This window comes from Triturus cristatus, chromosome 6, assembly GCF_964204655.1.
Source record: "Triturus cristatus chromosome 6, aTriCri1.1, whole genome shotgun sequence".
NCBI lineage: Eukaryota > Metazoa > Chordata > Amphibia > Caudata > Salamandridae > Triturus > Triturus cristatus.
The window spans coordinates 1,668,309,544-1,668,324,519 of record NC_140589.1 but is presented as its reverse complement, the minus strand read 5'-3'; the positions used below and the strand labels follow the sequence as shown (position 1 = coordinate 1,668,324,519).

At 43.9% G+C, this 14,976-nt stretch overlaps 1 protein-coding gene and 1 long non-coding RNA gene across 2 annotated transcripts in view; one reads left to right on the top strand and one right to left on the bottom strand.

The window, feature by feature from the left end:
- LOC146821787 (uncharacterized) overlaps window positions 1-943 on the top strand; it is a 152,763-nt gene extending 151,820 nt beyond the window's left edge. Inside the window, exon 3 of the long non-coding RNA XR_014963195.1 lies at window positions 387-943. This is a non-coding gene — a long non-coding RNA (uncharacterized LOC146821787). The remainder of the gene's footprint in view (window positions 1-386) is intronic.
- The window catches only part of UTP25 (UTP25 small subunit processome component), a 203,151-nt gene that overhangs the window by 19,132 nt on the left and 169,043 nt on the right, over window positions 1-14,976 (bottom strand). The window lies entirely within an intron of this gene.

The following is a 14,976-nucleotide window of genomic DNA, read 5'->3' as shown; positions in this document are numbered from 1 at the left end:
TCAAGTTAGTCTGGGGACCCATAATCTTAACTTTTGCATCTGCTCATTAGTCCTTTCACTAACTCCTTTCTCTATAGTTTGTATATTGATCAAATGCTAAATGTATATTTCCTGGTGCTGTACATTCTCCTAGTATCTCTGTTGTGTCTGCTTTTGTGGTCATGATTACCTTAACCTAAATCGTTTCTCTGTGGCTGTTAAATCTGAAAATACTTTGAAAAAAAACAACTACAAGGATCCAGCAGCTGACCTCACAGGGAAGCTAAAAAAAAATCAACTGTGGTGCATATGCTGAGTGCTGACTTATACTCACATGGTACTAACTTTATTATTTATTTGCAGAACAATGTTTATTAAAGAACTCTGTTGAATTCTTCTTCTATCAGATGCTGGGGACATTGCCAGACAAAAATGCTGAATCATCTACAAGCTGAGGATGGTGGGCAATCCGAGGAGAGAATCCAATCCTCCTCTTAGTTACAATACCAGGGACCAGCACACCTCAACAAGGAGGAGAAGGAGCAGGATCTGGACAAAGAGGAAGAATTTGCTGCCCACATTCAAGATGAAGAGGAAGACCTTGTTGTAACACACAGGACCTATTCAAGATGGACAATTCACAGCCAGGCAGCAACAGTCCTCCTAAATTCCTTCTGAGGAATGCCAGTTTCCATCCATTAGTCAGGGGATGCTAGTTCCGCCTATGCAGCAGTCGCCTTCTAACAGCCCTCCACAGGTGTCTCTGAACAATCTTTTAGACATTCCTTCCAAGAAAGTGCATCTATAGTCTTCTCTCAATCATTTGAGGGAGAGAACACCCCTAGTGAGGGGGGGAGCAGGTATCTCCCATTCATGATTCTCTGCCATCCCACCAAGCCCTCCCAGATGCCACCCCTCTCCTTGCTAGAAAAGTTACTGACCATTCCAGGCGGCCATACATAAGGTAAGTGGGTTTGCATGGCTAATGCAGTTCACTAGGAGGTTTTACCAATCTAGTGTGTGTGATAATATTCATGGTATGGGGGTATACACTCTGTGAGGTGGCTGGCCAGCCGCGGCCCATGCAGGTAAGAGCGGTGGGGTTGTTTCGACGGACGATGACGAGGGAAAATTAAATATTTATTTAATTTTCCCTCATCATCGTCCGTCAAACCCATCAAAACCAGCCCCACCGCTCTTACCTGCAAAGGCAGCAGCTGTAGCTGGCTCACTTAAAGGACTTCCTCAGATACCAGGCAGACCCATGTCTTTGATAACGTTGTGAAATGTTACCAAGATATGGCAAAGATGCACCAAGAACATCCTGCTGTTTTTAGGGAATAAGGCACCACACCTTTCTAATGAAGATAATGGAGGCAACAGGCAAATAATGTCAATGTCAATCTTCACGAACAATGCATGAAGTCGATTTTACAGAGGCACCTCAATGTGAGAAGGACACAACACCTGCCAGCCTCACGCCTCTGCCACCTCCACCTGCATCATCTACATCACCTCTACCACATCAACCTCCAACTCACCCACAGCACCAGCAGTCTCAATCATACGCCCTCCCCCCCCCCAGCACTGCACAGGCAGAGTAGTATTATGTGAAGTGAACAGAGTTGTCTCAGGATTGTACATATAGACAGCGTGTTAATGATTTACCATTCATCACTGACCACAGACTGTCCAACCACATAAATGTAGTTCTTAAATTAGCAGCTCCAGAGAAAGGAAAATGCTACTTACCAGTATGCATCTGTTCTTGGCATGTAGGGCTGCAGATTCATACACTAGTGCATAGATCGCCATCTGGTGGTGGGCCCGGATGATTACACTTTGTTGTTGACCTGGAAGAGTCTTTGTATGGTAGATGACTCCTCCTCTGGAGCATAGTGCTCATGGGCATCGACTCCATCTTCAGATTGTTTTTCGCCATTACGGGAAATGAAGTAGTTGTGTGAGAACAGAAAGAGATGTCCATGTATAGTGTATCCAATGAAGGTATTACTGGAACAGCTAGAGGTAGTCGGGGAGGGCGAATGTGAATCTGCAGCCCTACATGCCAAGAACAGATGCATACTGGTAAGTAGCATTTTCCGTTCGAGGCATATAGGCTGCAGATCACACACTAGTGCATTGATTGCATAGCAGTTCTCTCCCCTAGCGGCTAGTACCAGTATCTGTTGCAGTGGTTTGAAATAGTGTTTAGAGTACAGCCTGGCCCACACTAGGTCGTTGTTTTGCTTGCACATCTACACAGTAGTGCTTTGTGAATGTTTGCGGTGTAGACCACGTAGCTCCTTTGCAGATATCATCTAAGGAAATGTTCCCTAAAAATGCCATAGATGCCCCTAGTTCACGGGTGGAATGAGCCCTAGGGGGAATGGATAGAGTGTGTTTTGCTTTTTGGAAGCAACTTGAATGCATTCAACAATTCACCTTGCAATCCCAGTTTTTGAAATGAGATTACCTTTGTGTGGAGGAGAAAAGGACACAAAAAGCTGCTTTATTTTACAAAATGGCTTTGTCCTATCAATATAGTAGAGGAGAGCTCTTTTAACATCTAATGTATGGAGAGCTCTGTCAGCAACTGTTTGAGGTTGGGAGAAGAATACTGGCAACTCAACAGACTGATTCAGATGGAATGGTGAAATGACTTTTGGAAGGAATTTGTGATTTGTCCTTAGAACCACCTTGTTGTGATGGAGTTGCAAGAATGGTTCTTGAATTGTTAGTGCCTGGATCTCACTCACCCTTCTGAGTGATGTAATAGCCACTAGAAAAGCAACTTTCCATGAAAGAAATTGTAATTCACACTTATGCAAAGGTTCAAATGGAGGACCCATGAGCCTGGTGAGAACAATGTTGAGGTTCCATACAGGGGAGGGTGGTACCCTGGAGGAATTATTCTTTTGAGACCTTCCATGAAGTCTTTGATAGCAGGAACTTTGAATAATGATAGATGCTATCTATTGTGAAGGTAAGCTGCTATAGCAGCAAGATCTAACCTGATTGAGGAGTATGCTAAACTGCATTTGTGGAGATGCAGCAAGTAGCATATGATGTTCTGGATGGAGACATCTAGTGGGTTGATGTTTTTATTGGTGCAATATATAACATATCTTTTCCATTTAGCTGCGTAGCAAGCTCTAGTGGTGGGACGTCTAGCTTCTTTGATAACGTTCATGCAATCAGGTGGGAGATTGAGATATCCAAATTCTAAGACCTCAGGAGCCAAATTGCTAGGTTGAGCTGCATGGGGTCCAGATGCATGATCTCTCCATGGTTCTGTGTTAACAGGTGTGGTGAGAGTTGCAGTTTTTGATGTGGTACCACTGAGAGTTCTAGTAGTGTGGTGTACCACGGTTGCCTTGCCCATGTTGGTGCAATGACAATCAGTGTGAGGTAGTGTTGCTGCAGCTTGCGCACCACTAACGGAATGAGTGGGAGTGGCGGAAAAGCATACGCAAATCTGCCTGACCAACTCATCCATATCGCATTGCCTTTGGACAATGGGTGTGGATTTCTGGCGGCGAAGCTTGGGCATTTGGAGTTTAGGTGTGTGGCGAACAGATCTGTTTGTGGTTGTCCCCATACTTGAAAGAAAGGTTGAAGAACTTGCGGATGAAGTTCCCACTCATGAATCTGTTGGCTCTGACGACTCAACAGATCCGCAACCTGATTGTGAACTCCTGGGTAGATGTTCTGCTAATAGGTAGATGTTTTGAGGAATGGCCCACCTCCATATGCTCTGCGCCAGCCGGGAGAGCTGTAAGGAGTGTGTTCCTCCCTGTTTTTGAATGTAGTACATGGCTGTCATATTGTCTGTGCGGACTAAGACAGCCTTGCATGTTAGGTAATTTTAAAATGATTTTAGAGCTAGAAAAATGGCTAGCAACTCCAGATGGTTTATGTGGAGTAGCTTCTGTTGTGGTGTCCACCTGCCCTGTACTGTGTGCTCTGACAAATTAGCTCCCCAGCCGGTGAGGGATGCGTCTGTGGTTAGTACTACCTGTGGAACTGGCTCGAGGTACGGCCGTTCTTTGGAAAGGTTTTTGCTGTTCCACCACTGCAGAGAGCGATGTGTCTGGCCGTTGACCACCACCAGATCTGTTAATTGACATTGAGCCTGGTTCCACTGGCTTGCTAAACACTCTTGCAGGCGGCGCATCTGGAGTCTTGCATGCGGTAATACGAAAATGCAAGATGCCATCATTCCAATTAGTTGCATGAACACTCGAGCTGGTAGTGAGTGTTGTGGTTGGAATTTTTGTATAAGAGCTTGCATGCTTTGTATTCTTATTGGATTGGGGGATGCAAGTCCTTTGGAGGTGACTATTGTGGCACCTAGATACTGTTGAGACCGGGATGGTTGGAGGTGCGACTTTGTTTTGTTTATAGTGAAACCGAATTAGTGGCATGACTTGGCTTTTATTAACCAGTCGTCCAGATATGGGAAGACATGGATGTTTTCCCTTCTCAAGTGTTCTGCTACAACCACGAGACACTTTGTGAAGACTCTGGGTGCTGTAGTGACTCCGAAGGGGAGGACTTTGAATTGGTAATGCTGACCGTCCATTACAAATCGAAGGTACTTTCTGTGAGCTTGGTGAATGGGAATGTGAAAGTAGGCGTCCGTGAGATCTAGGGTAGCAAGGAACTCGCCTTGTTTTAGCAGAGGAAGGACCTGCTGTAATGTGACCACATGGAAGTGGTCTGACAGTATGTAAAAGTTCAGGGGTCTCAGGTCCAGTATAGGTCTGAGGGAGCCGTCTTTTTTGGGAATAAGGAAATATAGAGAGTAAACCCCTGTGTTTTGATGGTGTAGTGGAACTGGTTCTATTGCATGTTTGTGAAGTAGAGCGACAACCTTCTGTTTTAGGAGTGAGAGATGCTCTTGTGACTGGGGTCGCTGTCTGGGTGGTATTGTCGGAGGAGTGGAAGTGAGCTCCAGACAATAACCTGACTCAATTATTTGTCTCACCCACCTGTCTGTTGTGATGGAGTTCCAGAGAGGTAGGAACTGTTGTAACCTCCCCCCGACAGGAGTGGAGTGGTCTGGGGGGAGGGGATGGAAGTCACTGCTTGCGGGCGGAGGCGGTACGGGTGTTATTACCTCTGCCTCTACTTTTAGTATTGTTTCCTCTGTATCCTCTTCTGCAATAACCTCTATTGGGGGAGGATTGGGTGGGAGTTTTGTAAGAAGAGGAGGCAGTATTGGTTGGAAAAGTTGTTGAGGTGCCCCTGTACGAGGAGCAATGAAAGGACGCTCTGGGAGTTTGATTTTGTAAAGCTCCCATGGATTTTGCAGTGTCAGTGTCCTTTTTCATTTTTTCGAGAGAGGTATCCACCGTGGGACCAAACAGATGTTGGTCAAAGGGTTAATTGAGAATACTGGTTTGTACTTCTGGTTTGAAACCAGAAATACGCAGTCAGGCATGCCTGCGTAAAAGTATGCCGGTATTTATTGCCCTTGAGGCTGTGTCAGCAGCATCTAGAGCACAACGGATGGAAGTGTTAGTAATGACCTTCCCTTCCTGTATTTTTCTGGTAGATATTGTATAAGGGTTTCAAGCTCATCGTAGTGAGCCCTATCGTATCTTGCCAACAGAGCTTGGGTGTTAGCGATTCTCCAGACGTTGGCTGCTTGAGATGTCATACGTTTGCCTGAAGCATCTAAGAGTTTGGATTCTTTATCAGGGGGTGGAGCGTCCCCTGTTGTCTGAGAGTTAGCTCTTTTTCGTGCGTTGGAATCCACTAAAGAGTCTAATGGTAGTTGGCCCTTGATATAGGCTAGGTCAGTTGGAGCGGCTTTGTACTTTTTCTCCAACCTGGGATTAATTACCCTGGCCCAGACGGGATCTTTAAATACGTCTGGTGCGTGTTTTATAACCCCTTTAAGCATTGGTAAGATGGTTGTGGTCTTGTGAGAGGGTAATAATGGGTCCATAAGGAAGTCGTCATCCACTGGATCAGTATGGAGATCGCCTCATAAAAGGCTGCTGCTCTGTGAATGAGTTGTGTGAACCCTATGGTGTCATTTGGAGGAGATGGACTGGAAGGGTATGCGTCATCTTGGGGTAGATCTGGGGCATCTGGTGCATTGTAGTCTTCCCAAGGATCAGCTGATGGGCCAGTAATATCATCTGGATCATCCAAGGGTTGCTCATCTTCTGCCCCCCCCAGAAATATCATCCTCATCGTCATCTGCTGGTGCAGGGCTGTGTGGGATGAGTGGTGAGTGTGTGGGGGAAATGTAAGGGTCTGGCACTTCTGGAAGTGGTGAAGGTACTCTTATGGGAGAAGTTTGAGCATGTTTTTTGATAGGGACTGTGGAAGGAGGCTCCAGTTTCCTTTTAGCAGGTGTAGTGATGATATGTCCAGTCTTTGGGTGAATAAGAAGAGTCTTTTGCTTTGGATCTGGACGGAAAAGCTCTTCTATGGGAGAATCCTTTCTCAGAACCGGCTTGTCATGTTTGGGATCGAGCTGTTTGCTGGGTTTAGCAATGTTTAGTAAAGTCTTAGGAGTAGATTGTGGTTTCGGTTCCGAAGACTTGTGGTCGGAAGCTTTTTTCGGTTTGAGTTTTTTCTTCGGATCAGAGATTTTTTCAAGATCCGGAGTTGTTGGTTCCAAAGCGTGTTTTGGGTCGACAGTTTTAAGTGCCGAAGTTTGCTTCGATGCCAGAGCTGGCTTTGGTTCAACAGTTTTAGGTGCCGAAGTTTGCTTCGGTGCCAGACTTGGCTCCGGTTCGACTGGTTTAGGTGCAGAAGTCTGCTTTGGTGTCAGACTTGACTTTAGTTCGACAGTTTTAGGTGCCGAAGTTTTCTTCGGCGCCAGAGTTTGTATAGGTTTCACTTTCAGTTTGAGAACCTTCTGTTTATCGGGATTGACTGGAGGCTGACTCGAGCCCGAGTCGCCTAGAGGCTTTTTGGAAGTCTTCGTTGCCGGGCCTGAAGGCGGGGCATCGGAAGTTTGTGATCGGTGTGCACCTGGGCCCGAAGGTGGAGGTGGAACTGAAACCTCACCCGGTGTGGGGGTATCAAGAGGGTCGATGTCTATATTTACGACCCGCTGACCAACTGGAAGGGGATCGTCATCTTCTGACTGCTCGTCGGCTCCGGAAGCTGGATCCTCTGCTTCGGAAACGATCATGTCTTCCTGCTGTTGTTGTTCTTCAGACTCCGGTTGGACTGGAGTCTCCTAGACGAGGGTGTCTGGTGCCGATGAAGACGATTGTGCCATGACTCTTTGAGCTCGACGGTCTCTAATTGTCTATTTCGACCGGAACGAAGCACAGGCCTGGCAATCTCGGCTTTCCTGCTCTGGGGACAAGCACAGATTGCATACCACATGTAGATCAGTGTGGGGGAATTTGTGTCCACACTGAGGGCACTTCTTGAATGGTGTTCTTTCCATGAGCCGAAGGCCCAATGGCGCAGTTGGGCCTGACGGCCCTCGACGATCACTGTAATCGAGAACTGAAGGTTGTTCGAGACGCGTGTATAAGGAAGTCTTGATCAAAAACAATACCGACGGCAGGAATCAAGGAATGCGCGTCGAAATGAGATCGGTAACGAAACCAAGCGGGAGCAACATACACATCCCAGCCCGATGGCGGAAAAAAACAATCTGAAGATGGAGTCGATGCCCATGCGCACTATGCTCCAGAGGAGGAGTCATCTACCAAACAACGACTCTTCCAGGACAACACCAAAGTGTAATCATCCGGGCCCACCACCAGATGGCGATCTATGCACTATTGTGTGATCCTGCAGCCCATATGCCTCAAACACTTAGTTAACGAGCCGATCCTGCACATGCATACTCTGTCCTCTAACTTAAACTCCACCCCAGGTACCAGGGTCAAGATCTATATACAAGCCCCGTTGGATGGTGATGTTGTGCAACAGGCTACACCAATATAACACACAACTCCAGGGCAGTACATCAGCACTCACCGGTATGGTCAAGACATCTGAATCGTGACTTTAGGATCCCAAAAGTCCATTCAATAATGGCTTGTGTAGATCATTTCAGAAAGCTTGCACATTGATGGAATGCCAGCAGTGTCTGTGGTGGTGTCTTCTGCAGAAAAGGTGTGCTGTGCAGTGAGGTGGTTGAAGTGCCAGCTGGGTGCAGTCAATGGCACCTAGCACACGAGGGAAGTGGTTGAAGCCATAATGTTCCCTTGCTACCCTTCATCAGTGATTGTGGCATGGTAATAAACTGGTCCACACTTCTATTGATGCAGCTCAGAACCTGATGCAAGCATCAAGACTCGCTTGCCTGTGAGATGCAAACATTGTCAGAGGGGACCCGCTGGAAAGATCCAGTGGCAATGAAATGGGAGTGAAGCCAGTATTTTAACAGACTGTGATAGCCTGGGAGCAGGCTATTGGTGAATCAAGCTCTTGCGCAGAGGGAGAAACGATGTCTACAATCAGACGAGAAGTGGTATCTGGCAATGACAGCATCCCTGGAACTCGCAGAGATGTTGATCCTTTGCTGAAAACCATCTCTCCACCTCTTCAAAATAATTTCTCCAAAGGAGGGAAAAACCTACAAAGACGTTCACCAACATAGTGATTGGAAAAAAGTTGTTTGATATGTAAGTTGATTTCTTATGTAGTCAGCCTTGCTGTGATTGGTTGCTGTTAAAATGTGTTTCAGCTTGAGCTGGGTGATGGAGTTGGGAATAATCACTCCTTTCATTACTATGTGTATTACAAGTGTTATAATACTTGTTATGAAAATCTCTAGCATTTGCTTTTACGTGTTTTTTTTAATTACCCTGATTCAAACAGTAAAAATAATTTTCATTTGTTTAAAAACAAAAAAGAAAAATGATATTAATTTTACAGAGAGTTTAGCAAAATAATTACGATATGGCAGAGGAAAAAAAGTTTAGACATCATTTTTTCAATTAAAAAAAATAATTATTTGGCTACTTATGAAAGAAATGAATGTGGCTTTATTTGCCAATAGTTATTTGTTGGCTACATTGGTTTCTATGAGAGGGTGTTGTTTGGCCAAGTGTGGTGCTGAACTTACTCCAGTTTTGAGCTGGAGTACATTTACTACTGTTATGGGTCATTTTTATGCTGTAGTAACATTAGAAGTGCTGCAGTCTTACTGCAGTACTACTAAACACACTACAATATGCAGTTTGTAAATAGGCGCCCGGGGAACCAAGGAAGAATACTTCTCATAAGGCTTATTCACTCATTAATGGTTTAGGGATAGGGGCGGAGATCAATGGATTAATTGGGTGGAGATGCACTTAGACCAAGCTTGGAAGATTGATCTTGCCTGTTCTATGGAAATTAAATTGCAGGTTCATGAATTCAGAGTTGTGGCAGACAAAATTACAGATCCCAATGCTGGAACTGTACGATTCGGAGATATCGCCTCTTAGAAGGGGCGGATGATACCAAAGGGCGTACAGAAAGATCAGGGCGGCAATAGAGTGGTGAATTTAATTGCCAAGTGGTGAATAACATTGCCGACTTTTTTTTTTTTTTTTACTGTTTTTATTACTCAAGCGCACATTAACCCAAAGAGCAACAAGGTAGATTAGGGGTGTCTTCTTTCCTTTTTTGTTTTTTTGCTAAGCACCGGCCACTCAAATTTGTCAATATATTAGGGAAAGAATTCAGACACAGTATCAAAAAAAGAAATCAAGAGATGATGTGAACAAGAGTCTTTGTTTATGTTACAAATTGCAAGATGTATCGGTGATGCCTGAAGACTGACTGGCAACAGAAGAAGCTCCATTATAAAACTGCTTAGGAAAGTGATGACTTGGGGAACCATACACATCACAATAACATAAGGATGAAAAATATAATCAGGGTATACAGGGAAAGGATATCAAACTATGCATGTAGGAATTTATTTTGGCTTTTAATTTTGTATGACCCAGTGGTAGTACTATTTGTGGGGGTGGTTGACCTGTATTAGCCAATGCCAACTTTTTTAATGAGATACCACAACTCCTTTCCTGCTTTTTAAGCTTAGTATAGTTTCACGTTTTGCGGCGATCAATCGCTGTTTAAGGAAAAGACCATTTAAAGTCCATATTGAAGTCCTACAAATCTGCCAGCTAACAGACATCAGGAGAAAAGATAAGTAAGTAAATTCTCCTTTCAGTGCACGTAGAATAAATAATCACTCCTGCAACTCTCCCTTGCACAAGTCCCCTCTTACATCAATATACTACTACTGGAGGTGCCTTCTGCACTCAAAACAAAACTGCAATTCAAACAACCAGTGAGGGGCAAACCACTGCACATTACTTCAGCATTCACTTTTGCAACTTAGGAGGGAAGCAAAGGCCAGCTTCCTCCAACATCTCTGGTACTTGCAGATGAAGCTGGTGATGCAGGTAATGCCAGGTAGTGGGTAAGGCCCAAAGTCTCCAATATGCTATTCATTCCCAATGCTGTTTTCAGTCAGTCTTTCTCAAAGGAGAAGATTTCAACCTAATCAACAGCATGCATATTTGCTGCTTGGTTTCCAAAAGTGCTGGATTCCCACCTCCACCAGTTCTCTGTCGTCCACTCATGCCGCACAAATGACAAAAATAATTGTAAATCAAATAAAGAGAAGCATATCATTTTACATAGATACACCAAGCTGTTATTTTATCAATCTTTGTATAGGTTATTCCCGACATTAGTATGGTTCCAATGCAAGTACAACAAAAGTAGGCAAGGAAACAATCTGTGGGCACAGATTCCGAGATTCGGACTAACAGAATAAAGATGTACTGATATTCACACCAACACAATTAACTAAGTGAAGCATAAAACCTGCAACTATGTCTGATTTTCCACAGTTTACAGTAAGAGCAGGGAAAGGGAGTGTAATAGGCGACATGGAAAATGCATGGAACAACCACAAACTCTTAAGATTCTCTGGCAAGATAGCCACGCTGTTGTGGATCACCAACTGATATAGAAGTGGAGACTCCTGCAACAAAAGACATGTACTTCCTAGTTTCCTCATAGAACACATCAACGTCGTACTGTTGGTTCTTATCAGAACTGGGGTACCCCTGATAAGAACCAAAATGCTTACCGTGCTAGACAGAGACCCTGTATTTTCAATATGCTGATGTGCAGCTCTCCATCTTTCTTCAGCAGAAAAGAGTACTCTTGTAGGCAGCTCCTGTAGTTTTCCTCCTATCGCCAATCCGCCCATCAAGGGGTCCATGGTTAAGACAAAGTGAGGGCAAGACAGACCTGGGATAAATTGTTCTGTGCTATCAGCGCATTGCTCATGTCAGTGTTGGTGTGACTTCTCAGTTTCTGCGTAGTTGACTTAATTGCTTGTTAAGTTCTTGCTGTGTCAAACTCCTTAGCAGGTTGTTGGTGGAGGTGGGTCAAAAGGATGAAGGGGGATTTGGATCAAAGGCTGGACTTCTACAGTGTTTAACATTGTTCTAATAAACACTAGCCACAGCTGCTGACCTAAAGAGGACATATCCTGAAACAGATGTACAGTGGCTGCTATTGGCCTCTGCTACTTTCATAGATCTCATATTTAACAGGTTTTTTTTGTTTAAATTTGTGTATTGAGTTTTGACATGTCAGGTACATTAAATCTGTTTTTCTTGTTTCAAATTACATTCGTTTGTTTGCTTGCATTATTTCAAATAACAGTTTTGCGTTGGCATTGGGCTTTATACAACGCTGTGACATATTCATATTACATTCCCAATGTTACCTGTCCATTGATTCAGTCTGTATTGATCATATGCTTCCCGTTCTACACCTGTGTGCGTGTGCCCCTGCTTTGGGAGCTATGTCTGCCTTCGCCATCGTTGAGGACCGTAGTGTAATGTCCCGGCGATGGGGTTATACTTCCTACCACTAGCACCGCTGTCAAAGCTGTCGGGTCACATCCTTAACTCATAACTTGGCATTTAACTGGGGTGAGAGTTAGGGGGGTCAATGGGGGTGTATGCAGGCAGGAGGGGATTCTTTGTGTGATGGCTAGTGGCCATTCAGCAGTTCCTGGTTGTGTGTGTAGGGGGACATGACAGTTGTACCCGAGTCATCGTGGGGTGGCGACAGGTGCGCTGATTGTGTGATGTTCTCTCTGTGATGTTCTCTCTGAGATGTGTTTGGCCCAACCCGACTGTAGTTGGATAGTGTGTACCGTATGGGGTGGGGGTGTCACTGGAGGTTTCACTTTTGTGATTTGATGTTTGAATTGTAACAGTTGTGCCAATTCCATGGATATGTGTTGCTTACGTGTGCCCTTCACCTCTTCAGCCCACAGCCCTTCCTCCTCTGCCAGCCCCATTTTTTAACCGCACTCACCCAGGCATCTATCAGGGGGTTCTCATATTTAACAGTTAATCATTCAGGTATGGAAAGACTTGGGGTTGTTCCTGCCTGAGGAGGCCACTGGTGCCAAACACTTGGCGAACATATCTGATGCAGATATCAGGTCAAAGGGCAGCACTCTGAAAAAACAATGTAGGCTGGCAATGGAGAAGTACAGGTACCTTCAGGGTTCTGGATGACTGGGCACATAAAAATCACTATCTGGAAGGTCAGTAGTAACCAGATAGTCCGATTGCTTTGGAAGCAAGATACTGTATGGAAGAATAAAAACAATATTTTCTTAGGAAATGTGAGCTTCTTGCTTCTCAGATTTTTCAACTATAGCCACATCAGGAGCACAGTTAAAAATGCTCACATTGTGTGATTCAAGTACATTTGTGTTTCATCAGTCAGAGGTTTGGCATAGTTTTTAATAAACTCTGTGCCCGAAATGAAGACTGTCTATATTCATTTGTTCAACATAACATTTTTTCACACTTGAATGTGCCGTGACATTTTACACCTTGTTAAGTGGAGTAGATGGATACTGTCAAGCCGCTGAGTTAGGTCCATTTACTTATTTCCTGCAACATGGACTGGGGCCTCCTCCTCCCCATATACCTTGCTCGATAAGTATACTACACTTTTTATTGGGGTGTTTTCAACCCACATCCTTGCTGATAATATGCAGATACTGCAATTGGTATCGGTAGCAGCAAGGTAGTCTTCTATAAAGGATGGCCTGGACCTGACTCAGGAGCCACAAAAAGAATCCGTTTGCGTTGTCCTTTAATGCCTTGAAAGTCTGCAATCACATTGTTGACAGAGTATAAGGCATATTCAAAATCTTACCCTGAACATCTACTTTAATAGATTATTTGATTCATTAAAAGCATTTAAACCAGAACCGTCACATTCTATCACGTTAAACTATTTAAAATAGACTGCAAAAAACCTTTAGCAAATTAAAAATCTCTTTTTTGTTTTCTGCACATCATTTTAAGCTGTTCAGCACTATCATAATTCCACAATTCATTAATGTGCTTTGGAATGCACCCAGTCCTTTCATCTTGGATTGCGGCATATCCCAGAATGATGTTTCCTGGCGTCTCACTTTTGGAATGGAAAAGCTTACACAATCCTTGAGAAGCCAAAGATTTCTTAGTTTTCAAATATTCAGTGCCCAACTTCCTAATCATCCATGGCGGAAAGAGCATTGTACTGCAAATTCATTCATTCACCAGATCACTTATTCCCAATGGCTCAGCCCAATGTATTGAGTTTTGTAGTTAAGAATTCGGTTTTACAATTGCTGCTTTTAAATACAAGGTGTTACTCTGGGTCCTTCTATATGGGGGGGAAAGCAAACCATAACATTTCTAAGTATAGTACCCTTGAGCTTGTCCAGACTAGTTTTGTGAGTTTAAGACCAGACAGTGGAGGAGTGAGATAAATAAGGGGTAATCTTTGCACTGTGTGCCATTATAAGGTGCTCTAGTGATCACTTCCCAGTTGGTGATTAAACTTAAGCAGTCCTGCTGTGATGGTTTCAGCCATTGCTCCCACAGCCTTTATTAGTGGATTCTATTTGATTTAAAGATCTGTTATAATCCCTAGGTAACTCCAGTCAGGGACACTTTGTACCAGTTCTCCTCCATACTTTCAATGGAGTTTCTTTTTGCAAACTCCAAAATATTGGTTACTTTTGTTCTGATTTACATGAAGCCACCTTAAGTTACAACTCCTTTTGATTAAAGAAGTGCTGTAGACCTATAAGCTACATGCTTGATGATGAATATATAATGTGCTTAGTATAGCATAGATAACTATATTGCTTCTAGTTTTGGTTCCAGTCCATTCACTTTTATAAAGTTCTCATGCAAACCAGAAACACATGATTTGAAGAAAAGTTAAGCTAGCGAACAGCGTTGTTTGGCCTTACATGAGGTTGTCCTCCTATTACTTTGACTCTGTTTGCTCATTTCAATCACTGCCCAGATATTGTTATATAACAGAGATATACCCCTTAATATCTCTTCTGGGATATTTAACTTTAGCATTTTGAGAAATAGCCTGGGTCTATCTATGGTATCACACTTCTAACCAGAAAGCACAACCTGGCTTGCAGAGGATGGCAACAACGGACATCTGTCACAACCTCACAATGGATGTGTCAATGAGTGCAACAATGGCAGCTGCAGATGCTAAGTGCCCCTCACTTAGAAGAGTTGGTTTTTGCTTGCTTATCCTCAAGAATCTCTCCAGAGCCAGAACTGGAGAGATGTCAGACCACTTCTATGGATGGTACTGCACTAAGAGAGCTGGTGCGTTTGCTGCATTGATGGTAGTAACGCTTTCAAGTTTATACTCTCCCAAAGTGGTGGAACCTCCTGATCCGAAGGAGATTTACAAGGGGATGCTGAATTCATGTAACATTGGTAAACCAGAAAGCTGATCAAATCTGGTTTTGGGTGGTCAACGTGAAATGGTGCAATGTATCTATTTTTTAACCTACATATCACGGCTGGAGATGCAACTAAGGTCTTTGGAAATATTGCTCCTGCTCATCACACATACCCCAAAATGGAGAGTGATTTAACCAACAGATTTGGCTGCTTTTTATAGTCACACAAACGTCACTGCTTCTCCATGAAGGTC